Raw genomic sequence first — 27,196 nt, forward strand, 5'->3', positions numbered from 1 at the left:
ACGACGCGAATGCGTGGACGACGCGCACGCGTGGTACAAAAAACGTTGAGTGACGCGAACGCGTGGACAACACGGCCGCGTGCCATGCGCGATTTGCAGAATTACAGAAGTCGTTGGCATAGATTCTGGGCCGCATTTCAACCTAGTTTTCGGCCTATAAACACAGATTAGAGCAAGAGAACATGCAGAGACGAAAGGCAACAATTCATTCCGCACAATTTGAAGTTTTTAGATCTGATTTTACTCCTCCCCTAGGTTTCTCCTTTTGACATTCATAAAATAGGATTTGAAGATTTTTGGCTTTAGCTTTTGAGAAGAGTCTACCTCCGGTACTGTTCATTATAGTTTGTTATTTACTTTTCATTTACTCTTCTATATTCTCAATCTATCCAGAGATGATATTGGATTATTTCATAGTTAATTAATACAAAACTATTTTTACTTTTAATTAATCTCTTTCATTATTGTTTATTATGTCTTTTCTTATTTCCCCTATTGATTTTGTGAAGTCTACAATTATGATGATGGTGTAGTCCCCCAACTTGATTGGGAGTTTATTAAAAGGAGAACCTTGAGTTAGAATACTCAAGAGTTCAATTGTAATTGGTTCATTGTTGGTTGGCTTTTTAGTCACTAACTCTAATCCTTCCCAAGGGAGAGGATTAGGACTTGTGAATAGAAGTTGACTTCTAATTTGACTTTTCTTCATTCGTTGAGGTTTAACTAAAAGTAAACAATGACTAATTATTAATTGCTCTTGATAAAATTCTAACAAGGATAGAACTTCCAATTAATCTTCTCCTGGTCAAGATTTCATTTAAATCATATAAATTCTCTAATTTAATTTTCTGTTCATCAAATTCAAAACCCCTTTTGAAAACTTCTGATTGATAAAATAGCACATCTTCCTGCAACTCGTTGGGAGATGACCTAGGACTCATACTCCCAGTATTTTATTTCTAAAATTTGTGACAACCCTTTTTCTAAATTGACAAGTGGATTTTTACCGGTTAAGAGCTGTACTCGCAACGCCATTTCCCTAATTAATTCTTAATCTGCCAATTTTCGCTTACGTCAATTTTTGGCGCCGTTTGATGAGCGGATAATTTGTACACTTTTTGGCATTGTTTTTAGTATATTTTTAGTATGATTTAGTTAGTTTTTATTATATTTTTATTAGTTTTTAATTAAAATTCACTTTTCTGGACTTTACTATGAGTTTGTGTGTTTTTCTGTGATTTCAGGTATTTTCTGGCTGAAATTGAGGGACCTGAGCAAAAATCTGATCCAGAGACTCAAAAGGACTGCAGATGCTGTTGGATTCTGACCTCCCTGCACTCGAAGTGGATTTTCGGGAGCTACAGAATCCCAATTGGCGCGCTCTCAACGGCGTTGGAAAGTAGACATCCTGGGCTTTCCAGCAATATATAATAGTCCATACTTTGCCCAAGATTTGATGGCCCAAACCGGCGTTCAAAGTCACCCCAAGAAATTCCAGCGTTAAACGCCGGAACTGGCACCTAATTGGGAGTTAAACGCCCAAACTGGCACTAAAGCTGGCGTTTAACTCCAAGGAGAGTCTCTACACGAAATTTCTTTATTGCTCAGCCCAAGCACACACCAAGTGGGCCCGGACGTGGATTTTTATGTCATTTACTCATCTATGTACTAGTTTTCTATAAGTAGGACCTTTTACTATTGTATTATGGAGAGCTTTTGATCATGTTTTTATGATTGAACCCTCTTTGGGAGGCTGGCCATTCGGCCATGCCTAGACCTTGTTCTTATGTATTTTCAACGGTGGAGTTTCTACACACCATAGATTAAGGTGTGGAGCTCTGCTGTACCTCGAGTATTAATGCAATTACTATTGTTCTTCCATTCAATTCCGCTTGTTCTTTTACCAAGATATCACTTGTTCTTCAACATGATGAAGGTGATGATTGACGCCCATCACCATTCTCACCCATGAACAAGGTGACTGACAACCATTCTTGTTCTACAAGCATCTGAGGCTTAGTGAATATCTCTTGGATTCCTGATTGCACGATGCATGGTTGATCGCCTGACAACCGAGTGCTCGCCTGACAAACGAGCCAGCCATTCCGTGAGATCAGAGTCTTCGTGGTATAGGCAAGAACTGATGGCAGCATTCAAGAGAATCCGGAAGGTCTAACCTTGTCTGTGGTATTCTGAGTAGGATTCAATGACTGAATGACTGTGACGTGCTTCAAACTCCTAGCAGGCTAGGGCGTTAGTGACAGACGCAAAAGTATCAATGGATATTATTCCGGCCTGACCGAGAACCGACAGCTGAATTCCGCTATGCCGTGACAGGACATATGCAATCGCTTTCACTGAGAGGATGGGAGGTAGCCACTGACAATGGTGAAACCCTACACGAGCTTGCCATGGAAAGGAGTAAGAAGGATTGGATGAAGGCAGTAGGAAAGCAGAGAGACGGAAGGGAAGGCATCTTCATACACTTGTCTGAAGCTCTTACACCAATGATATACATAAGTATCACTATCTTTATCTTTATATTATTTTCGTTCATCATCATATACATTTGAGTTTGCCTGACTAAGATTTACAAGATGACCATAGCTTGCTTCAATGCTAACAATCTCCGTGGGATCGACCCTTACTCACGTAAGGTATTACTTGGACGACCCAGTGCACTTGCTGGTTAGTTGTGCGAAGTTGTGTAATGCCATGGAAGTGAACCACCAAGTTTTTGGAGTTCATGACCAGGGATTATGAGAGTTGTGAAAAGTATTGTTCACAATTTCGCGCTACCAAGTTTTTGGCGCCGTTGCCGGGGATTGTTCGAGTTTTGAGAAAGCTTTAGGTCCGGTAACATCAGTGCCGAAATCCGGCAACAGCACCAAGTTTTTGGCGCCGTTGCCGGGGATTGTTCAAGTTTTGAGCAAGCTTTTGGTAACAATGCCTGGGATTGTTCTAGTTTGGACAACGACGGTTCATCTTGTTGCTTAGATTAGGGATTTATTTTTTTTTCGAAATTCTTGAAGATGAATTCTAGAGTTTCATGATGATTTGTTGAAATCTGGCTGGCTGAGGAGCCATGTCTAATCTGATTGGACCGAGGTTTCAACTTATCACCACAAGAGCTTGTTGATTCTCATCAATTTTGCTCTTGGAGCAGTGATCTGCTAAGGCTTGGCTGGCCTTTGGTCATGTCTAGTGTTTTGGATCGAAGCTTTCCTTGAAAGCTTGGCTGGCTGTGAAGCCATGTCTAATTCCTGGACCGGAGTCTTAGACTAGCATTGCACTGATTCCTGGAATTCTCATTAAGAATTTTGATACCTTTTTCCACTTAATTTTCGAAAAACACAAAAAAATTTAAAAAATCATAAAAACCAAAAATATTTGATGTTTCCTGCTTAAGTCTAGTGTCTCATCTTAAGTTTAGTGTCAATTGCATGCATTCATTCATGTGTCTTAAGGATCCTCAAGTAATTCTTGATGATTTTTGTGTTCTAATCTTTGAATTCTATTGACTTGAAGTATTTTGTGTGTCTCATATGCATTCTCATATTGTTAGTGTCAGTAGTATACAAACTGCTAAGTTTGGTGTCTTGCATGCATTGTTAATTGATTCCTTTTGCATTTTGATTATTAAAAATCCAAAAATATTTTTAATTTGTGTCTTTTCAAGTCAATAATACAAAGAATTGAAGATTCAGAACATACTGCAGAGGAATTATACAGAAAAAGCTGAGCATTCAAAAATGCCCAGTGAAGAAGGCAGACTGGCGTTTAAACACCAGCCAGGGTACCTGGTTGGGCGTTTAACGCCCAAAGAGGTAGCATTTTGGGCGTTAAACGCCAGAATGTATACCATTCTGGGCGTTTAGCGCCAGGATGGTGCTAGGGGGAGAATTTTGTTTTCAAAATCAATTTTTTTTCAAGTTTTCAAAGTTTTTCAAAACCAAATCTTTTTCAAATCATATATTTTCAATCAAATGTTTTCAAAATAAATTTCTTTCCTTTTTCAAAGATACTTACTAACAATTAATGATTTGATTGAACATTTTTTGCCTTTTCTATTAAGAAAGGTTTTATGCTTGAATCATATCTTTTCTTGTTAGGCAAGTCATTAATTTTTAAAATCATATCTTTTCAAATTGTTTTCAAATCATATCTTCTAAAATTGTTTTCAAATCATATCTTCTCAATCACATCTTTTTAAAACCATAACTTTTCAATCAAATCTTTTTAACCACATCTTTTTCAAAATAGTTTCAATCAAATCTTTTTGACTTCTAATTTTAAAAATCTTTTTCAAAAAAAAATCACTTGATTCCTTTTCCAACTTCAATTTTCGAAAATTATCAACATCTTTTTGATTGAATTTTCGAAAATTCTCTTCCCTCCTTCCCACATCCTTCTATTTATGGAGTACCACTCCTTCTAAATGCACAATTCGAACTCTAACTAATAAAGTTCGAATTCTTCTTCTCCTTCTTCTTACTATTTCTCTTTTCCTCTGACACTTCAAGGAATCTCTGTACTGTGACATAGAGGATTCCACATTTTCTTTTTCTCTTCTCTTTCATATGAGCAGGAGCAGAGACAAAGGCATTCTTGTTGAAGCTGATCCTGAACCTGAAAGGACCTTGAAGAGAAAGCTAAGAGAAGCTAAAGCACAACTCTCTTTAGAGGACCTGACCGAATTCTTCAAGGAAGAAGAACACATGGCAGCCGAAAACAACAACAATGCCAACAATGCAAGGAAGGTGCTGGGTGACTTCACTGCACCTACTCCTGATTTTTATGGGAGAAGCATCTCTATCCCTGCCATTGGAGCAAACAACTTTGAGCTTAAGCCTCAATTAGTTTCTCTAATGCAACAGAATTGCAAGTTCCATGGACTTCCAATGGAAGATCCTCATCAGTTCTTAGCTGAATTCTTGCAAATCTGTGACACAGTCAAGACTAATGGGGTTAACCCTGAGGTCTACAGACTGATGCTATTCCCTTTTGCTGTAAGAGACAGAGCTAGAATATGGTTGGATTCTCAACCTAAAGAAAGCCTGGACTCTTGGGAAAAGCTAGTCAATGCCTTCTTGGCAAAGTTCTTTCCACCACAAAGATGGAGTAAGCTTAGAGTGGAAGTCCAAACCTTCAGACAGAAGGATGGAGAATCCCTCTATGAAGCTTGGGAAAGATACAAACACTTAATCAGAAGATGTCCCTCAGACATGCTTTCTGAATGGAGCATCATAGGTATTTTCTATGATGGTCTCTCTGAACTATCTAAGATGTCCTTGGATAGCTCTGCTGGAGGATCTCTTCATCTGAAGAAGACGCCTGCAGAAGCTCAAGAATTGATTGAAATGGTTGCAAATAACCAATTCATGTACACTTCTGAAAGAAATCCTGTGAACAATGGGACTAGTCAGAAGAAAGGAGTTCTTGAGATTGACACTCTGAATGCCATATTGGCTCAGAACAAGATATTGACTCAACAAGTCAATTTGATTTCTCAAAGTCTGTCTGGAATGCAAAATGCACCAAACAGTACTAAGGAAGCTTCATCTGAGGAAGAAGCTTATGATCCTGAGAACCCTTCAATGGAAGAGGTGAATTACCTAGGAAAACCCTATGGAAACACCTATAATTCTTCATGGAGGAATCACCCCAATTTCTCATGGAAGAATCAAGAGAGACCTCAACAAGGTTTCAATAATAATGGTGGAAGAAACCGGCTTGGCAATAACAAGCCTTTTCCATCATCTTCTCAACAACAGACAGAGAGTTCTAAGCAGAATACTTCTGACTTAGCAACAATGGTCTCTGATCTAATAAAGACCATTACATCCCTACTGACTTCATAGTCCTAGAGACTGGGAAGTGCATGGATGAATCCATCATCCTTGGCAGACCCTTCCTAGCCACAGCAAAGGCTGTGATTGATGTTGATAGAGGAGAGTTGATCATTCAAGTGAATGAAGAATCCTTGGTGTTTAAGGCCCAAGGACATCCCTCTATCATCATGGAGAGGAAGTATGAAGAGCTTCTCTCAAAACAGAGCCAAGCAGAGCCCCCACAGTCAAACTCTAAGTTTGGTGTTGGGAGGCCACAACCAAACTCTAAGTTTGGTGTTGAACCCCCACATTCGAACTCTAAGTTTGGTGTTGGGAGGTTCCAACACGGTTCTGAGCATTTCTGAGGCTCCATGAGAGTCCTCTGTCAAGCTAATGACATTAAAGAAGCGCTTGTTGGGAGGCAACCCAATGTTTTATGGTTAACTATTTTCTTTTGTCATTTTATTTTTTTTTGTAGGTTGATGATCATAAGAAGTCACAAAAATAATGAAAAAAGCAAAAACAGAATGAAAAACAGGAAGAAAAACAGCACACCCTGGAGGAGAAGAAGCTGGCGTTCAAACGCCAGTAATGCTAGCTGTTGGGCGTTTAACGCCCAGTCTGGCACCATTCTGGGCATTTAACGCCAGAAAGGGGCACCAGACTGGCGTTAAACGCCAGTAAAGGGCAACAACCTGGCGTTAAACGCCAGGAATGGGCACCAGCCCGGCGTTTAACGCCAGAAATAGCTCAAAACGTGATTTTGAGCAACATTTGGTGCAGGGATGACTTTTCCTTGACACCACAGGATCTGTGGACCCCACAGGACCCCACCATCACTCTCTCTCTTCTTCCCCCATTCACCAATCACCTCAATACCTCTTCCCCAAAAACCCTTCACCTATCAAATCCCATCTTTCTCTTCACCACTCACATCCATCCTTCATAAATCCCCACCAACCTCACCCTTCAAATTCAAACCACTTTCCCTCCCAAACCCACCCATCATGGCCGAACCATTACCCCCCTCTCACCTATATATACCCTTCTTCAACCCTTCATTTTCACACAACCTAAACACCCCTTCTTTCCCTTCTTGGCTGAACACACCACCTTCCCCCTCTTCCTCATTTCTTCTTCTTCTACTCTCTTCTTTCTTCTTTTGCTCGAGGACGAGCAAACATTTTAAGTTTGGTGTGGTAAAAGCGTTGCTTTTTCATAACCATTTATGGCATCCAAGGCCGGAGAAACCTCTAAAAAGAGGAAAGGGAAGGCAAAAGCTTCCACCTCCGAGTCATGGGAGATGGATAGATTCCTCTCAAGGGTGCATCAAGACCACTTCTATGAAGTTGTGGCCTTGAAGAAGGTGATCCCCGAGGTCCCCTTTTCACTCAAAAAGGGTGAATATCCGGAGATCCGCCATGAGATCCGAAGAAGAGGTTGGGAAGTACTTACCAACCCCATTCAACAAGTCGGAATCTTGATGGTTCAAGAGTTCTATGCCAATGCATGGATCACCAAGAACCATGACCAAAGTGTGAACCCGAATCCAAAGAATTATCTCACTATGGTTCGGGGGAAATACTTGGATTTTAGTCCGGAGAGTGTGAGGGTGGCGTTCAACTTGCCTATGATGCAAGGAGATGAGCATCCTTACACTAGAAGGGTCAACTTTGATCAAAGGTTGGACCAAGTCCTCACAACCATATGTGAAGAGGGCGCACAATGGAGGCAAGATTCAAGAGGAAAGCCGGTTCAATTGAGAAGGCATGACCTCAAGCCTGTGGCTAGAGGATGGTTAGAGTTCATACAACGCTCAATCATTCCCACTAGCAACCGGTCCGAAGTTACCATAGACCGGGCCATCATGATTCATAGCATCATGATTGGAGAAGAAATAGAGGTTCATGAGGTTATAGCCCAAGAACTCTATAAGGTGGCGGACAAGACCTCCACTTTGGCAAGGTTAGCCTTTCCTCATCTCATCTGTCACCTCTGTTATTCAGTTGGAGTTGACATAGAGGGAGATACCCCCATTGATGAGGACAAGCCCATCACCAAGAAAAGGATGGAGTACACAAGAGACCCCTCTCATCAAGAGATCCCTGAGATTCCTCAAGGGATGCACCTTCCTCCACAAAATTATTGGGAGCAACTAAACACCTCCCTAAGAGAATTGAGTTCCAACATGGGACAACTAAGGGTGGAGCATCAAGAACACTCCATTCTCCTCCATGAAATTAGAGAAGATCAAAGAATCATGAGGGAGGAGCAACAAAGACAAGGAAGAGACATTGAGGAGCTCAAGCACTCCATAGGATCTTCAAGAGCAAGAAAGAGCCGCCATCACTAAGGTGGACCCGTTCCTTGATTTCCTTGTTCTTTATTCTTCTGTTTTTCGATTTTTATGCTTATGGTTATCCATGTTTGTGTCTTGTGATCATTAGTGTCTTAGTGTCTATGCCTTAAAGTTATGAATGTCCTATGAATCCATCACCTTTCTTGAATAAAAATGTGCTTAATTGAAAAGGAAAGAATTGCATGAATTCTGAATTTTATAATAGTTTAATTATTTTGATGTGGTGGCAACACTTTTGTTCTTTGAATGTATGCTTGAACAGTGCATATGTCTTTTGAACTTGTGGTTCATGAATATTGGCTCTTGAAAGAATGATGAAAAAGGAGACATGTTACTGAGGATCTGAAAAATCATTAAAAATGATTCTTGGAGCAAGAAAAAGAAAGAAAAAAAAAAGAGAAAAAAAGCAAACGAAAAAAAAAAATTTCGAAAAAAAAAAAGAGAAGAAAGAAAAAAGAAAGAAATAAAGTTGTGATCCAAGGCAATAAGAGTGTGCTTAAGAACCCTGGACACCTCTAATTGGGGACTTTAGCAAAGCTGAGTCACAATCTGAAAGGGTTCACCCAATTATGTGTCTGTGGCATGTATGTATCCGGTGGTAATACTGGAAGACAGAGTGCTTTGGGCCACAGCCAAGACTCAATAAATAGCTATGTTCAAGAATCATCATACTTTACTAGGAGAATCATTAACACTATCTGGATTCTAAGTTCCTAAAGAAGCCAATCATTCTGAATTACAAGGGATAGAGTGAGATGCCAAAACTATTCAGAGGCAAAAAGATAAAAGCCCCGCTCATCTAATTAATACTGATCTTCATAGATGTTTTTGGAGTTCATTGCATATTCTCTTCTTTTTATCCTATTTGATCTTCAGTTGCTTCGGGACAAGCAACAATTTAAGTTTGGTGTTGTGATGAGCGGATAATTTGTACACTTTTTGGCATTGTTTTTAGTATATTTTTAGTATGATTTAGTTAGTTTTTATTATATTTTTATTAGTTTTTAATTAAAATTCACTTTTCTGGACTTTACTATGAGTTTGTGTGTTTTTCTGTGATTTCAGGTATTTTCTGGCTGAAATTGAGGGACCTGAGCAAAAATCTGATCCAGAGACTCAAAAGGACTGCAGATGCTGTTGGATTCTGACCTCCCTGCACTCGAAGTGGATTTTCGGGAGCTACAGAAGCCCAATTGGCGCGCTCTCAACGGCGTTGGAAAGTAGACATCCTGGGCTTTCCAGCAATATATAATAGTCCATACTTTGCCCAAGATTTGATGGCCCAAACCGGCGTTCAAAGTCACCCCAAGAAATTCCAGCGTTAAACGCCGGAACTGGCACCTAATTGGGAGTTAAACGCCCAAACTGGCACTAAAGCTGGCGTTTAACTCCAAGGAGAGTCTCTACACGAAATTTCTTCATTGCTCAGCCCAAGCACACACCAAGTGGGCCCGGACGTGGATTTTTATGTCATTTACTCATCTATGTACTAGTTTTCTATAAGTAGGACCTTTTACTATTGTATTATGGAGAGCTTTTGATCATGTTTTTATGATTGAACCCTCTTTGGGAGGCTGGCCATTCGGCCATGCCTAGACCTTGTTCTTATGTATTTTCAACGGTGGAGTTTCTACACACCATAGATTAAGGTGTGGAGCTCTGCTGTACCTCGAGTATTAATGCAATTACTATTGTTCTTCCATTCAATTCCGCTTGTTCTTTTACCAAGATATCACTTGTTCTTCAACATGATGAAGGTGATGATTGACGCCCATCACCATTCTCACCCATGAACAAGGTGACTGACAACCATTCTTGTTCTACAAGCATCTGAGGCTTAGTGAATATCTCTTGGATTCCTGATTGCACGATGCATGGTTGATCGCCTGACAACCGAGTGCTCGCCTGACAAACGAGCCAGCCATTCCGTGAGATCAGAGTCTTCGTGGTATAGGCAAGAACTGATGGCAGCATTCAAGAGAATCCGGAAGGTCTAACCTTGTCTGTGGTATTCTGAGTAGGATTCAATGACTGAATGACTGTGACGTGCTTCAAACTCCTAGCAGGCTAGGGCGTTAGTGACAGACGCAAAAGTATCAATGGATATTATTCCGGCCTGACCGAGAACCGACAGCTGAATTCCGCTATGCCGTGACAGGACATATGCAATCGCTTTCACTGAGAGGATGGGAGGTAGCCACTGACAATGGTGAAACCCTACACGAGCTTGCCATGGAAAGGAGTAAGAAGGATTGGATGAAGGCAGTAGGAAAGCAGAGAGACGGAAGGGAAGGCATCTTCATACACTTGTCTGAAGCTCTTACACCAATGATATACATAAGTATCACTATCTTTATCTTTATATTATTTTCGTTCATCATCATATACATTTGAGTTTTCCTGACTAAGATTTACAAGATGACCATAGCTTGCTTCAATGCTAACAATCTCCGTGGGATCGACCCTTACTCACGTAAGGTATTACTTGGACGACCCAGTGCACTTGCTGGTTAGTTGTGCGAAGTTGTGTAATGCCATGGAAGTGAACCACCAAGTTTTTGGAGTTCATGACCAGGGATTATGAGAGTTGTGAAAAGTATTGTTCACAATTTCGCGCTACCACCGTTGCCGGGGAGTTGCAATAGTGTGCTAATTTATTGATTGGAATTTATTTAATTGCATTTTTCTTTTTTATTTTGTTACTATGAGCTGCACGTTTCTTTCATTAAATGACGCGTTCACTTCCTGATCCAAGCTTGCCAGTATTTGACCCTGAGATTGAAAGAACTAATTCACGTATAAGGCAAGCTCAGTGTCGGCTAGTCCTCTCTGAGGATGAATTTGAAACATCATCTAAGGGAGAAATACGCTCCCCCTCTACTGATTCAGTTGATTCACGTGCAGGTGACATGGTAGCACCTAGGAGAGTCACTATCCAGGAGGCTGGAGCCCCTGATTTTACACTACAGCCATACCAGGCACGCTACCAACAGTGGCTGTGGACTTTGGAATAAAGACTGCACTACTCAATTTGATGCCCAAGTTTTATGGCTTACCTGCTCAAGAGCCTATCAAGCACCTTAGGGATTTTCAGACAGCTTATTCTACTGTTAAGCGTGATGGTACTGACGAAACTTCTATTCTGCTAAAGGCTTTCCCATTCTCTCTTGAGGGGAAGGCAAAAGAGTGGTACTACACTCAACCCAGAGAAACTGTTTCTAACTGGAATACGCTTAGAAGAGAATTTTTGGAGAAATTCTTTCCAGCTGAGGTTACCGATAAACTAAAGAAAGACTTTTCCATGATTGTTCAGGACAAATCTGAGACTCTCTACGAATATTGGGAGCGCTTCAATAATCTTCTGGAAGCATGTCCCCACCATATGATTGACAAGATAGTGTTGCTCGGTTACTTTACACAGGGCATGAAATCTCAAGATAAGACCACATTGGAAGGTGCTAGCAATGGGTCTATGAAAAAGTACAAGACTACAAAAGAGGCATGGCAATTGATTAGCGACTTAGCTAAATCTACTAGGAATCACAGGCAGAAACAAAGTTGGTCAAGAGCTGTTGCAGAGGTATCCTTTAGCGAAGAGACTGCTGCTATAACTCAGAGCTTATGTGAAATGACCAACTTACTGAAGCAGATGCAACTAAGTCAATAACAAGCTCAGCAAGTTCAGCCTTCTCCACCACAGCACAGCCAACAATTGGTTCCACAGAGAGTATACATGATCTGTGCCGATTACAGTCATTATACTGATGAGTGTCCGCAACTCCAACAGGAAGACCACACTGTGGCAGCCACCCACAACTTCTATGACCGCCCCAATCAAGGGTACAATCAAGGTGGCGGCTACAACCATGGATGGCAGGATAACCCCAACCAAGGCTGTAGAGATAATTCTAACCAGGGTTGGAGGGACAATCATAACAGAGGAGGCAGAGATAACAATGGAAACCAGAGGTGGAATAACAATAACAACTTCAGGCAACAGAATCAGAATCAGGCCTACAGAGCACCTCATCTAAGGCAGCCTCAAGCATCTCAGCAGACCCCTCAGATCACTTATCGCTCTTCATCTCCTAATAATGAGTTACTGCAATCTATTGATCGGAGACAACAGGCCATGGAAAATAATCTTACTTCTACTTTAAATGGTCTGAACTTTACCTTGCAAGCCCTCGTCTCACAGATTGGATCACTGAATAACTCTAACAACCAGTCCTCAAGCTCCGGTGGATTTCCCTCTCAACCATTACCCAACCCCAAGGGTGGCATCAATGCCATTACCCTGAGATCTGGAACCACACTGCAAGAGAGGAATCTAGAGGAATCAAGCCCATCAGAAAATGCCCCAGCTGCGGACACGGTTGAGGTAGAGGATGTTGAAGAAGAAGAAGAAGCACAAGGCGTGGCTGAAGCAGAAGCAGCCCAACCAAGGAGTGCAGAACCCCAGCAAGCTAAAGCTATAAAAGACGCCACTCCTATTCCATTTCCACACCTTGCTAAGAAGCCCAGAAAGTAGATGGAACTTGATCCCAAAATGGTAGAGATCTTCAAAAAGGTTGAGGTAATTGTTCCCTTTTTTGATGTTATTCAGCAAGTGCCTAAATACGCAAAGTTTCTAAAGGAGTTGTGCATACATAAAGGCAAAATTAATGAATTAGAAACTATTCCTTTAGGTAGTTCTATATCTACTTTAATGGAAAATATACCTGAAAAATGTAGTGATGCAGGCCCATGCAAGGTTAATTGTACCATTGGAGGTGTGATATTTTCTTACTATATGTGTGATTTAGGAGCATGCGTGAGTATTATGCCCTTGTCTATATATAATGCTTTAAGGCTCCCTCCCTTAAAAAGGTCGGCAACTCGTTTTGTGTTAGCAGATAAAAGTATTATCACAGTAGTTGGAATTGCTGAAGATGTATTAGTGAGCATTAAGGGGCTCACGTTTCCCATTGATTTTTATATCTTGGAGATGCCCCAAAATGACTCAGGGAGACCTTCGTCAATCCTGCTTGGTAGACCATTTTTGAAGACCTCAAAATTCAAGCTGGATGCCTTTTCGGGTACCTATTCCTTTGAGGTAGATGGCAGAACAGTGAGCTTCAATCTAGATGAAGCTATGAAGCATCCCCTAGAAGATCACTCCATATTCCAATGTGACATTATTGATGAAATTTTAGCTGCAACTCACCAGGAAGAAATAGAAGAGAGTCACATGGAGCAAGACCCAAGTGTGGGGACACCCTCTGAACATACTGAAGATTCATCACCATTTTCACCCGCCCCAGAGAATCCAGAACCAAACCATGAGCGGAAAATGGAATTAAAGCCCCTTTCTCCACACCTCAAGTATGCGTACCTTGAAGACAAGCAGAAATTTCCGGTTATCATTGCAAGGGAGCTCACTTCCCAACAAGAAGAACAACTGCTTAGTGTATTGAGGATGCATAAGAAAGCAATTGGATGGAGCTTGGCAGATATAGTAGGCATCAACCCTCAAGTTTGTGAACATAGAATATTCTTAGAAGAATGAGCAAAGCCTATCCGTCAACCTCAGAGAAGATTGAATCCCACCATCTTAGAAGTTGTCAAGAAGGAAGTAACCAGACTACTTGAAGCAGATATCTTTTACCCAATTTCAGATAGCAAATGGGTCAGCCCAGTACAAGTGGTGCCCAAGAAGTCTGGAGTCACAACAATAAGGAATGAGCAAGGAGAACTTATGACAACCAGAGTGCAGAACGCATGGAGAGTTTGCATTGACTACAGGCGTCTCAACCAAGCCACTCGCAAGGATCATTATCCCTTGCCATTCATTGATCAGATGCTTGATCACCTATCAGGTAAATCTCACTACTGCTTTTTAGATGGTTATACAGGTTATTTTCAAATCCATATAGCTCCTGAAGATCAGGAAAAGACTACTTTTACATGTTCTTTTGGGACTTATGCTTATAAAAGAATGCCCTTTGGCTTGTGCAATGCACCAGCTACTTTCCAAAGGTGTATGATGAGCCTTTCCTCTAATCTCATTGTGACCTGTATGGAAGTTTTTATGGATGACTTTAGCGTTTATGGTGATTCATTTAACCTTTGCTTGGATAGTTTATCTAAAGTATTGGACAAGTGTGTTAGTTCAAACCTTGTTTTAAATTTTGAAAAGTGTCATTTTATGGTAAAACAAGGTGTTATTCTAGGACATGTTGTTTATGATACTGGTATCTCTGTAGACCCAGCAAAGGTGGATGTTATTTCTAGTTTACCTTACCACTCCTCCGTGAGGGAAGTCCGTTCGTTCCTTGGCCATGCAGGTTTTTACAGGAGATTCATTAAGGACTTCAGTAAGGTAGCACTACCCTTATCCATACTACTGCAGAAAGACATTGAGTTCGAGTTCAGTGAGGATTGCAAACAAGCGTTTAATAAGCTAAAGACCGCCTTGACTAAAGCTCCGATTGTGAGGGGACCAGACTGGAGTCAACCATTTGAAATCATGTGTGACGCCTCCAATCATGCAGTAGGAGCAGCACTGGCTTAACATGAAGGTAACGACCCTTTTGTAATTGCTTATGCATCTAAGACTTTAGATGCTGCTCAATCTAATTACACTACTATTGAAAAAGAGCTTCTAGCTATCGTTTTTGCTCTGGATAAATTCCGAGCCTACTTACTTGGTACTAAGGTAGTAGTGTACTCAGACCATGCAGCTCTAAAATATTTATTAGCTAAAAAAGAGTCTAAACCAAGGCTAATACATTGGATGTTACTGCTGCAAGAATTTGATCTGGAAATTAAAGATAGGAGTGGTAACCAAAATTTAGTGGCTGACCACTTAAGTCGCCTTGAGCACATTAAAGATGACTCCATTCCTATCAATGATAATTTTCCATTTGATAGCTTACAGGCAGTATCTGATGTAGCCCCTTGGTATGCACCTGTAGCTAATTATCTAGTTAGCCATACTTTTCCTCCCAATTTTACTAAGCATCAGAGAGACAAGCTGAAAAGCGAGTCCAAATACTATGTATGGGATGACCCATATCTGTGGAGGTGTGGTGATGACCAGGTAATTAGACGGTGTGTACCCCAATCAGAATTCCAGTCCATTTTAGAGGCATGCCACTTATTTGAGAGTAGAGGACATTTTGGGCCTTAACGAACTACTAGAAAGGTTTTAGACTGCGAATTTTGGTGGCCTACTCTTTTTAAAGATGCTGGTGACCTTTGTAAATCTTGTCCTCCATGCCAAAGGTTTGGTAATATATCCCAAAGGGATGAAATGCCTCAATAAATTATGCTTTTCTGTGAAATTTTTTATGTTTGGGGCATTGACTTCATGGGTCCATTTCCAAATTCGAATGGCCACCTTTATATACTGTTAGCTGTAGATTATGTTTCTAAATGGGTGGAAGCAATTCCTACCCGTACTGATGATGCTAACACTATTGTTTCCTTTATTAGAAACCATATTATTTGTCACTTTGGATCACCACAAGCAATCGTGAGCGATCAAGGCACTCACTTTTGCAACAGGAGACTAACAAGTTTACTAAAGAGGCATGGGATAATTCATAAAGTATCAACAGCCTATCACCTCAAGACTAATGGGCAAGCAGAGGTATCTAACAGAGACATAAAGTGCATACTACAAAAGGTAGTCAAGCCTCATAGAAAGGACTGGAGCACCAGGCTCCAAGACGCGCTTTGGGCATATCGGACAGCATACAAGACACCGATTGGGATGAGTCCTTTCCGCTTGGTTTATGGAAAGGCCTGTGGTGGACGAAATTGTGATCACTATTCTTTTCAAGTTGTTTGTCTTTGTATGAAATCACTATTATGGCACTGGTTGAATTCACAACTCCGTTCAACTAACCAGCAAGTGTACTGGGTCGTCCAAGTAATAAACCTTACGTGAGTAAGGGTCGAATCCACAGAGATTGTTGGTATGAAGCAAGCTATGGTCACCTTGTAGATCTCAGTTAGGGAGATTAAAGGGTAATTGTGATTATTGGGATAAATAATAAATAAAAAGGAATAATAAAAGGGATAGAATACTTATGCAGATTCATTGGTGGAAATTTCAGATAAGCGGAATGGAGATGCTGTAGAGCTCACGGACGCCTGCTCTCCCACTGCTTCTACTCAGTCCTTCTTACTCCTTTCCATGGCAAGCTTTGTATAGGGGTTCACCATCAGCTGTGGCTACTTTCATCCTCTCGGGAAAATATCCTATGCGGCTGTCACTCGCACAGCTAATCAGTCTGGAGGCATCACCCATGGTTGATGGCTACATCCCATCCTCGCAGTGAAAACTAATGCTCACGCACTCTGTCACAGTACGGCTAATCACTGGTTGGTTCCCGCTCCTACTGGAATAAAATCCCTTGATTCTTTTGCGTCTGTCACTAACGCCCAGCAGGTTGCAAGTTTGAAGCACGTCACAGTCATTCATTACCGGAATCCTACTCGGAATACCACAGACAAGGTTAGACTTTCCGGATTCCCAGGATCCTACTCGGAACACCACAGACAAGGTTGGACTTTCCGGATCCTCATAAATGCCGCCATCTATCTAGCTTATACCACGAAGATTCTGTTGGGGAATCTAAGAGATACACATTCAAGCTCGGTTGCATGTAGAACGGAAGTGGTTGTCAATCACGCGCGTTCATAAGTGAGAATGATAATGAGGGTTATCTAACTCATCACATTCATCATGTTCTTGGGTACGAATGAATATCTTGGAATAAGAATAAGATAGCATTTGAATAAAAGAAAATAGAACTTCATTAATACTTGAGGTACAGCAGAGCTCCACACCCTTAATCTATGGTGTGCAGAAACTCCACCGTTGAAAATACATAAGCAAAGGGTTCAGGCATGGCCGAATGGCCAGCCCCCTAAAACGTGATCAATGATCTCCTAAGATGAAGAATAATACAAAACTGAGACCAAAGATGTCTAATACAATAGATAAGTGTCCTATATATACTAGACTAGCTACTAGGGTTTACATGAGTAAGTAATTGATGCATAAATCCACTTTCGGGGCCCACTTGGTGTGTGCTTGGGCTGAGCTTGATCAATCCACGAGCTGAGGCTTCTCTTGGAGTTGAATTCTGAGTTATGACGTGTTTTGGGCGTTCAACTCCGGATCATGACGTTTTTCTGGCGTTTAACTCCAGACAGCAGCATGTACTTGGCGTTCAACGCCAAGTTACGTCGTCATTCTTCGCATAAAGTATGAACTATTATATATTGCTGGAAAGCCCTGGATGTCTACTTTCCAACGCCGTTGAGAGTGCGCCAATTGGAGTTCTGTAGCTCCAGAAAATCCATTTCGAGTGCAGGGAGGTCAGAATCCAACAGCATCAGCAGTCCTTTTGTCAGCCTTTTTCAGAGTTTTGCTCAAATCTCTCAATTTCAGTCAGAATTTACCTGAAATCACAGAAAAACACACAAACTCATAGTAAAGTCCAGAAATGTGAATTTAACATAAAAACTAAGGAAAACATCCCTAAAAGTAGCTTGAACTTACTAAAAACTACCTAAAAACAATGCCAAAAAGCGTATAAATTATCCGCTCATCAGCCTGTCATCTCCCAGTTGAGTTGGAGCACAAAGCCTTCTGGGCGGTAAAGGAGTGCAACATGGACTATGAGAGAGCCGGAGCTGAACGGAAGTTGCAACTACAAGAATTAGAGAGCCTTCGCCTAAAAGCTTATGAAAACTCAGGCTGTATAAAGAGAAGGTGAAGGCTGTGCATGACAAGAGCATTAAGCGAAGAGAATTCCAACCTGGGGACTTAGTCTTACTTTACAACTCCAGAATACGACTCATGCCAGGCAAGCTGAGATCCAGATGGGATGGTCCCTATCGAGTAGAGAAGGTGGAACCTTATGGAGTCTTTCACTTGAGCCATCCTTCAAGCTCTGAACTTATCAAGGTCAATGGACATCACTTGAAGTTATTCCATGGTGAAAAGATGGCGAAAACCAGGAACTAGAGATCTTCCTCTTGGAAGATCCGCCCACAGCAGAAGACTGAGCTAGTGGAGCGTCCAACTTAAGGACGTTAAAGCAAAGTGTTAGGTGGGAGACAACCCACCATGGTATGATCGTTCCTCCTCTCTCCTTATCTTCCCTTGTCAATAACTCTTCTCAGTACTAATGCCTATCTTTTGCGTCTCATCCACAAACTGCATATTGCATTTTTATATATAAAAAAGGGTTCCGGCATGCGACGCGCCAGCGTCGCTGACGCGCTCGCGTCATTGTGCTTTCGAAGCATTAATGAAAAGGAACAGAGAGTTGCGCAGGTATATGGCTGGAGGCGTGCCCCTGGCACCATTTGATCCACGTGTCCACGTGGATGACTGGTGCACGAAATTGTAAATCACACTTTTCACAACTCGTACCACTAACCAGCAAGTGCACTGGGTCGTCCAAGTAATACCTTACGTGAGTAAGGGTCGATCCCATGGAGATTGTTGGCTTGAAGCAATCTATGGCTATCTTGTTATTCTTAGTCAGGATACTAGTGCACGAAATTGTGATCATCAATGGCAAGCTGTATGTTGGGCATCACCATTGTCAATGGCTACAGTCCCGTCCTCTCAGTGAAAATGTTCAACGCGCTCTGTCATAGCACGGCTATTCATCTCTCGGTTCTCGATCATGTCGGAATAGAATCCAGTGATTCTTTTGCGTCTGTCACTAACACCCCACAATCGCGAGTTTGAAGCTCGTCACAGTCATTCAATCCCTAAATCCTACTCGGAATACCACAGACAAGGTTTAGACTTTTCGGATTCTCAAGAATGACCGCCAATGGATTCTAGCTTATACCACGAATATTCTGATTAAGGAATCCAAGAGATACACATTTAAGCCTTGTTTGCATGTAGAACGGAAGTGGTTGTCAGGCACGCGTTCATAAGTGAGAATGATGATGAGCGTCACATAATAATCACATTCATCAAGTTCTTGAGTGCGAATGAATATCTTAGAACAAGAATAAGCTGAATTGAAAGGAAAATAGTAGTAATTGCATTGATACTCGAGGTACAGTAGAGCTCCACACCTTAATCTATGGTGTGTAGAAACTCTACCATTGAAAATACATAAGAACAAGGTCTAGGCATGGCTGAGAGGCCAGCCCCCATGATCTAAGAACTAGACGTCCAAAGATGAAAATACAATAGCAAAAGGTCCTATTTATAGAGAACTAGTAGCTTAGGGTTTACAAAAAATGAGTAAATGACGTAAAAATCCACCTATGGGCCCACTTGGTGTGTGCTTGGTCTGAGCATTGAAGCTTTCATGTGTAGAGACTTTTCTTGGAGTTAAACGCCAGCTTTTGTGCCAGTTTGGGCGTTTAACTCCAGCTTGTGTGCCAGTTCCGGCGTTAAACGCTAGAATTCTTAAGCTGACTTGGAACGCCTGTTTGGGCCAACAAATCTCAGGCAAAGTATGGAGTATTATATATTGATTGAAAGCTCAGGATGTCTACTTTTGAACGCAATTAAGAGCGCACCAATTGGGTTTCTGTAGCTCCAGAAAGTTCACTTTGAGTGCAGGGAGGTCAGAATCCAACAACATCTGTAGTCCTTTTTCAGCCTCTGGATAAGATTTTTGCTCAGGTCCCTCAATTTCAGCCAGAAAATACCTGAAATCACAGAAAAACACACAAACTCATAGTAAAGTCTAGAAAAGTGAATTTTAAATAAAAACTAATAAAAATATAATAAAAACTAACTAAAACATACTAAAAACAGACTAAAAATGATGCCAAAAAGCGTATAAATTATCCGCTCATCACAACACCAAACTTCAATTGTTGCTTGTCTCCAAGCAACTGAAAATCAAATAGGATAAAAAGAAGAGAATATACATTGAATTCCGAAAACATCGATGAAGATCAGTATTAATTAGATGAGCGGGGCTTATAGCTTTTTGCCTCTGAACAGTTTGGCATCTCACTTTATCCTTTGAAGTTCAGAATGATTGGCTTCTATAGGAACTCAGAATCCAGATAGTGTTATTGATTCTCCTAGTTAAGTATGTTGATTCTTGAACACAGCTACTTCATGAGTCTTGGCCGTGGCCCAAAGCACTCTATCTTCCAGTATTACCACCGGATACATACATGCCACAAACACATAACTGGGTGAACCTTTTCAGATTGTGACTCAGCTTTGCTAGAGTCCCCAATTAGAGGTGTCCAGGGTTCTTAAGCACACTCTTTTTGCTTTGGATCACGACTTTAACCGCTCAGTCTCAAGTTTTCACTTGACACCTTCACGCCACAAGCACATGGTTAGGGACAGCTTGGTTTAGCCGCTTAGGCCATGATATTATTCCTGTGGGCCCTCCTATCCACTGATGCTCAAAGCCTTGGATCCTTTTTATTTTTACCCTTGCCTTTTGGTTTAAAGGGCTATTGACTTTTTCTGCTTGCTCTTTCTTTTTCTTTCTCTCTTTTTTTTCGCATATACTCTCTTTTTTTTTTCTGCAAGCTTTTTACTGCTTTTTCTTGCTTCAAGAATCAATTTGATGATTTTTCAGATCCTCAGTAACATTTCTCCTTTTCCATCATTCTTTCAAGAGCCAACAATTTTAACATTCATGAACAACAAATTCAAAAGACATATGCACTGTTCAAGCGTACATTCAGAAAACAAAAGTATTGCCACCACATCAAAATAATTAATCTGTTATAAAATTCGAAATTCATGCATTTCTTTTTCTTTTTCAATTAAGAACATTTTTCATTTAAGGTGCGGATTCATAGGACATCCATAACTTTAAGGCATAGATACTAAGACACTAATGATCATGTAATAAAGACACAAACATAGATAAATATAAAGCATAATTTTCGAAAAACAGGAAAATAAAGAACAAGGAAGTTAAAGAACAGGTCCACCTTAGTGATGGCGGCTTGTTCTTCCTCTTGAAGATCTTATGGAGTGCTTGAGCTCCTCAATGTCTCTTCCTTGCCTTTGTTGCTCCTCTCTCATGGTTCTTTGGTCTTCTCTAATTTCATGGAGGAGGATGGAATGCTCTTGATGCTCCACCCTTAGTTGTCCCATACTGGAACTTAATTCTCCTAGGGAGGTATTGATTTGCTCCCAATAGTTTTGTGGAGGAAAATACATCCCTTGAGGCATCTCAGGGATTTCATGATGAGGAATTTCCTCATGCTCTTGATGAGGTTCTCTTATTTGCTCCACCCTTTTCTTGGTGATGGACTTGAGGTCATGCCTTCTTAGTTGAACCGGCTTCCCTCTCTCTTCCATTGAGCGCCCTCTTCACAGATGTCTATGAGGACTTGGTCCAACCTTTGATCAAAGTTGACCCTTTTTGAGCTTGAAGGGGACCTCGGGGCTTACCGTCTTCTTGGCCACAACTTCATAAAAGTGGTCTTGATGCACCCTTGAGAGGAATCTCTCCATCTCCCATGACTCGGAGGTGGAAGCTTTTGCCTTCCCTTTTCTCTTTCTAGAGGTTTCTCCGGCCTTTGGTGCCATAAATGGTTATGGAAAAACAAAAAGCTTTAGCTTTTACCACACCAAACTTAGAAGGTTGCTCGTCCTCGAGCAAAAGAAGAAAGAAGAGAGTAGAAGAAGAAGAAATAGAGGAGATGGAGGGGGCTTTGTGTTTCGGCCAAGGGGGAGAAGTAGTGTTTAGGTTGTGTGAAAATGAAGGAGTGAAGATGGGTTTATATAGGAGTGGAGAGGGGGGGTATGTTTCGGCCATCTAGGGTGGGTTTGGGAGGGAAAGTGGTTTGAATTTGAATGGTGAGGTAGGTGGAGTTTTATGAAGGATGGATGTGAGTGGTGAAGATAATGGTGGGATTTGATAGGTGAGGGGTTTTTGGGGAAGAGGTGTTGAGGTGATTGGTGAATGGGTGAAGAAGAGAGAGGGGTGGGGTAAGTGGGGATCCTGTGGGGTCCACAAATCCTGAGGTGTCAAGGATATCTCATCCCTGCACCAAGTGGCGTGCAAAAACGCCCCTTTCTGCCAATCCTGGCGTTAAACACCAGGCTGCTACCCATTTCTGGCGTTTAACGCCAGCTTCTTGCCCATTCCTAGCGTTAAACGCCAGTCTGGTGCCCTTTTCTGGCGTTAAACGCCCAGAATGGTGCCAGACTGGGCGTTTAACGCCCATTCTGCTACCCTTACTGGCGTTTAAACGCCAGTAAGTTTCTCCTCCAGGGTGTTCTATTTTTCATTCTGTTTTTCATTCTGTTTTTGCTTTTTCAATTGTTTTTGTGACTTCACATGATCATCAACCTACAGAAAACATAAAATAACAAAAGAAAATAGAAATTTAACATAGATAAGTAAAAATTGGGTTGCCTCCCAACAAGCGCTTCTTTAATGTCAATAGCTTGACAGTGGGCTCTCATGGAGCCTCACAGATGTTCAGAGCAATGTTGGAACCTCCCAACACCAAACTTAGAGTTTGAATGTGGGGGTTCAACACCAAACTTAAAGTTTGGTTGTGGCCTCCCAAAACAAAACTTAGAGTTTGATTGTGGGGGCTCTGTTTGACTCTGTATTGAGAGAAGCTCTTCATGCTTCCTCTCCATGGTTACAGAGGGATGTCCTTGAGTTTTAAACACAAGGGAATCTTCATTCACTTGAATGATCAATTCTCCTCTGTCAACATCAATCACAGCTTTTGCTGTGGCTTCGAAGGGTTTTCCAAGGATGATGGATTCATCCATACACTTCCCAGTTTCTAGGATTATGAAATCAGCAGGGATGTAATGGTCTTCAACCTTTACCAAGACATACTCTACAAGTCCATAAGCCTATTTCTTTGAATTGACTGCCATCTCTAGTGAGATTCTAGCAGCTTGTACCTCAATTATCCCTAGCTTCTCCATTACAGAGAGAGGCATAAGGTTTATGCTTGATCCTAGGTCACATAGAGCCTTCTCAAAGGTCATGGTGCCTATGGTACAAGGGATTGAGAACTTTCCAGGGTCCTGTCTCTTTAGAGGTAATCTCTGCCTAGTCAAGTCATCCAGTTCTTTGATGAGCAATGGAGGTTCATCCTCCCAAGTCTCATTACCAAATAACTTGGCATTTAGCTTCATGATTGCTCCAAGGTACTTAGCAACTTGCTCTTCAGTAACATCTTCATCCTCTTCAGAGGAGGAATACTCATCAGAGCTCATGAATGGCAGAAGTAAATTCAATGGAATCTCTATGGTCTCAGTGTGAGCCTCAGATTCCCATGGTTCCTCATCAGGGAACTCCATGGAGGTCAGTGGACGTCCATTGAGGTCTTCCTCAGTGGGGATCACTGCCTCTTCCTCCTCTCCAGGTTCGGCCATGTGAGACGTGTTTATGGCCTTGCACTCTCTTTTTGGATTCTCTTTTGTATTGCTAGGAGGGAGTTCAGTAATTTTCTTACTCAGCTGACCCACTTGTGCCTCCAAATTTCTAATGGAGGACCTTGTTTCATTCATGAAACTTTGAGTGGTTTTAATTAGATCAGAGACTATAGTTGCTAAGTCAAAGGAGTTCTGCTTAGAATTCTCTGTCTGTTGGTGAGAAGATGATGGAAAAGGCTTGCCATTGCTAAACCTGTTTCTTTCACCGTTGTTGTTGTTGAAGCCTTGTTGAGGCCTCTGTTGGTCCTTCCATGATAGATTTGAATGATTTCTCCATGAAAGATTATAGGTGTTTCCATAGGGTTCTCCCATGTAATTCACCTCTTTTATTGCAGGGTTCTCAGAATCATAAGCTTCTTCTTCAGATGAAGCTTCCTTTGCACTGCCTATTGCTGCTTGCATTCCAGACAAACTCTGAGAAATCATATTGACTTGTTGAGTCAATATTTTATTCTGAGCCAATATGGCGTTCAGAGTATCAATCTCAAGAACTCCTTTCTTCTGATTTATCCCATTATTCACAAGATTCCTTTCAGAAGTGTACATGAATTGGTTATTTGCAACCATTTCAATGAGTTCCTGAGCTTCTGCAGGCGTCTTCTTCAGATGAAGAGATCCTCCAGCAGAGTTGTCCAATGACATCTTGGACAGTTCAGACAGACCATCATAGAAGATACCTATGATGCTCCATTCAGAAAGCATGTCAGAAGGACACCTTCTGATCAATTGTTTGTATCTTTCCCAAGCTTCATAGAGGGATTCACCTTCCTTCTGTCTGAAGGTTTGGACTTCCACTCTAAGCTTACTCAATTTTTGAGGTGGAAAGAACTCTGCCAAGAAGGCATTGACTAGCTTTTCCTAAGAGTTCAGGCTTTCTTTAGGTTGTGAGTCCAACCATGTCCTAGCTCTGTCTCTTACAGCAAAAGGATAGAGCATAAGTCTGTAGACCTCAGGGTCAACCCCATTGGTCTTGACAGTGTCACAGATTTGCAAGAACTCAACTAAAAACTGATGAGGATCTTCCAATGGAAGTCCATAAAACTTGCAATTCTGTTGCATTAGAGAAACTAATTGAGGCTTAAGCTCAAAGTTGTTTGCTCCAATGGCAGGGATTGAGATGCTTCTCCCACAGAAGTCGGGAGTAGGTGTAGTAAAGTCACCAAGCACCTTCCTTGCATTGTTGGCATTATTGTTGTTTTCGGCTGCCATGGTTTCTTCTTCTTTGAAGAGCTCTGTTAGGCCCTCTAGAGAGAGTTGTGCTTTAGTTTCTCTTAGCTTTCTCTTCAAGGTCCTTTCAGGTTCAGGATCAGCTTCAACAAGAATGCTTTTATCTTTGCTCCTGCTCATATGAAAGAGAAGAGAACAAGAAAGTATGGAATCCTCTATGTCACAGTATAGAGATTCCTTAAAGTGTCAGAGGAAAAGAAGAATAGAAAGAGGAGGTAGAGATAGAAGAATTCGAACACATAAAGAAGAAGAGAGTTCGAATTGCACCTTGATGAGGAGTCTTAGTCCTTTAAATAGAAGGATGTGAGAAGAGGGGAAGAATTTTCTAAATTAAAATAAAAGATTTTAAAAGAATTTTGAAAATTGATTGATGATTTTCGAAAACTAAGAGTGGGAAAGAAATTAAGTGATTTTTGAAAAAGATTTTGAAATTAGAAATCCAAAAGATATGATTGAAAATTAATTTTGAAAAAGATGTGATTGAAAAGATATGATTGAGAAGATATGATTGTAAATCAAATTAATAAAAAGAAAGTTTTAAAATTAAAGTTGATTACTTGACTAACAAGAAATTAAAAGATATGATTCTTAAAATTTAAAAATTGATCCTTTCTTAATAGGCAAGTAACAACTTGAAAATTTTGAAGTAAATCATTAATTATAGTGATAAACCCCGTTTTGACGGTTTATCTTGTATTGATTTTAAGATATTTTATGACCTTTTACCCACATTTATCCATTGAAATAGCATGGTTTTATAACTTCTCCTTTAATTGTGCTTAAGAGTGAAAACATGCTTTTTAGGTCTTAAAATAAATAAATTCAATTCACCTTGATTCCATTAGATGCCTTGATATGTTTTTTAAGTGACTTAACGTTTAGGAGGCAAAGATTGGACCAAGGGAATGAAGGAAAAGCATGTAGAAATGGAGAACTCATGGAGAAATAAAGGAAATGCAAAAGCTGTCAAGCCGACCTCTTCGCACTTAATTGACCATAACTTGAGCTACAGAGGTCCAAATGATGCGGTTTTAGTTGGGTTGGAAAGCTAACATCCGGGGCTTCGAAACAATATAAGATTTGTCATAGTTGCTACACGTATGGTGGCGCGCACGCGCATAGTACGCGCATGCGCCGTTGCTGCCACCTGGTTCACTTAAAGCAAAACGTGGCCAGCGAATTCTAAAGCCTTGTGGGCCCAATCCAACTCATTTCTGATGCTATTTAACCCAAGGAATGAAGAGGGAAACACATGTTAGTTACCATTAGTCATAGTTTAGTTTTAGAAGTAGTTTCTAGAGAGAGAAGCTCTCACTTCTCTCTAGGATTAGGATTAGGATTAGGTTTAGTTCTTAGATCTAGGTTTTAATCTTTGCTTTCTTCTACTTCTACCTCTCAATTCTTTGTTGTTACATTCACCATTCTTCCATTCTTTTGTTTCAATTTCCTTTATGTTGTTCTTATGCTTTGTTGTAGATCTACTATTGTTCCTTCCATTTTCCTTCAATTAAATAAGAGGTAACTCATAATAATTGTTCTTCTTTGCTTTTCTATTGTTGATCTCTTGCCTTTGTAGTTAGATCTCTCTTTAATTCTTGCAATTTATGTTGTTTACTTTTATTGCCTTTTATGTGTTTGTTGAAATGCCTCTTCTAGATATAGTATAGATTTTGTTACTCTTGGCCTAGGTAGAGTAATTAGTGACACTTGAGTTATCTAATTCCTTTCTTGATTGGTAATTGGAGAGATTGCTAATTGGTTTGGAGTGCACTAAAGCTAGTCTTTCCTTGGGAGTTGGCTAGGACTTGTGGCTCAAGTCAATTCATCCACTTGACTTTCCTTTATTTAGTAAGGGTTAACTAAGTGGTAGCAATGAACAATTCTCATCACAATTGAGAAGGATAACTAGGATAGGACTTCTAATTTTCATACCTTGCCAAGAGCCTTTTATAGTTGTTAGTTTATTTTCATTGCCATTTACTTTTCATGCTTCTTAACCAAAAACCCCAAAATAACTCACAACCAATAACAAGACACTTTATTGTAATTCCTAGGGAGAACGACCCGAGGTTTGAATACTTCGGTGTATAAATTTAGGGGTTTGTTTTAGTGACAAACAACTTTTTGTATGAAAAGATTATTGCTTGGTTTAGGAACTATACTTGCAACGAGAATTCATTTGTGAAATTCTAAACCATGAAAAATCCAATCATCATATAGCAAGGATTTTTGAAAATAGTAAAAAATATATAAAATGGAAAGAAATTGATTTTGAAAAGATATGATTTGAAAAAGATTTGATTTTGAAAAATTATGAAAACTTGAAAAAAATTTGAATTAAAAACAAAATCT

At 40.6% G+C, this 27,196-nt stretch overlaps 2 non-coding genes across 2 annotated transcripts; one reads left to right on the forward strand and one right to left on the reverse strand.

The window, feature by feature from the left end:
* Positions 1-5,123: 5,123 nt before the first annotated feature.
* Positions 5,124-5,231, reverse strand: LOC130984477 (small nucleolar RNA R71). The gene has a single exon (XR_009088412.1). It is a non-coding gene; the product is annotated as a small nucleolar RNA R71 (small nucleolar RNA).
* A 19,082-nt stretch (positions 5,232-24,313) lies between these two features.
* LOC130984470 (small nucleolar RNA R71) lies at positions 24,314-24,421 on the forward strand. Its single transcript, XR_009088405.1, has one exon. It is a non-coding gene; the product is annotated as a small nucleolar RNA R71 (small nucleolar RNA).
* The last annotated feature ends 2,775 nt before the right edge of the window (positions 24,422-27,196 follow it).

Source organism: Arachis stenosperma, chromosome 5 (genome assembly GCF_014773155.1).
Source record: "Arachis stenosperma cultivar V10309 chromosome 5, arast.V10309.gnm1.PFL2, whole genome shotgun sequence".
NCBI lineage: Eukaryota > Viridiplantae > Streptophyta > Magnoliopsida > Fabales > Fabaceae > Arachis > Arachis stenosperma.